The sequence below is a fragment of the Scyliorhinus canicula genome, unplaced genomic scaffold, assembly GCF_902713615.1.
Source record: "Scyliorhinus canicula unplaced genomic scaffold, sScyCan1.1, whole genome shotgun sequence".
Taxonomy (NCBI): Eukaryota; Metazoa; Chordata; class Chondrichthyes; order Carcharhiniformes; family Scyliorhinidae; genus Scyliorhinus; species Scyliorhinus canicula.
This window is the reverse complement of record NW_024055512.1, coordinates 39,081-40,057: the sequence shown is the minus strand read 5'-3', so window position 1 is coordinate 40,057 and position 977 is coordinate 39,081.

The window sequence follows — 977 nt, the reverse complement described above, 5'->3', positions numbered from 1 at the left end:
GCAGCCCCCATGCTGCACCCCTCACTGACCGTACATCAGCCACGGACCGCCCCTCCCGCAGTATGTACGGCAGCCCTCATGCTGCGGCCCTCACTGACCGTTCATCAGTCCAGCCACGGACCGTCCCCCCCGCAGTATGCACGGCAGCCCCCATGCTGCCCCCTCACTGGCCGTCCATCAGGGCCTGTGCTTCCGCAGAGTGACAGCGGTCGGGAGGTTACAGCCTTCGACGCAACCGGGCGTCAGCCGACCAACTGGGTCGCCCGAAGTTACCCCGGCAGGAGGTCGCCGGAAGGAGTCGCAGTGCGTTCACTGGCATGGATTGGGCCAGCGAACGGGACCCTTGGCGGCAGTCTCTGAGGGGCGGCGGAGTCACAGTGCCATGCACCGATGGGGAATTTTGCGGAGGGAAGCGCGCTTGAGTGGATGTTTGTCTGGGAGTGATGCGGGAATGGCGAGTTGTGAGAGGTCATGTGGAGTATGGTTTGCAGTGCAGACCGAGGCCACCGTGTAGCCAACTAGACCTGTTTGGGCAGAGGGTACACAAGACGGTACACATATTTTCATCGACCTCACGAGGCGGAGAGGTGAACATGCCCCTGTCTACATCAATGGTAACCAAGTTGAAAGGGTCGAGAGCTCCAATATTACCAAGAGCATATCTTGCTCCACCATTCAGACACTAGAGTTAAGAAAGCCCACCAATGACACTTCGTTCTCAAAAGACTAAGGAAATTTGGCATGTCACCTCCGACTCTCAGCAACGTTTACACATGCACCATTGTTTCTGATTATATCGCTGCTGGGTTTGGATCGTGCTCTGCCCAAGATCGCAGCAAAATACAAAATGTCGTGAATGTAGCCCAGTCAATCACGCAAATCATCCTCCCATCCATTGACTCTGTCTACAATTCCCGCTACCTCGGAATGGAAACCAGTATAATTAAGGACCCAACTCACACTGGATATACTGTCTT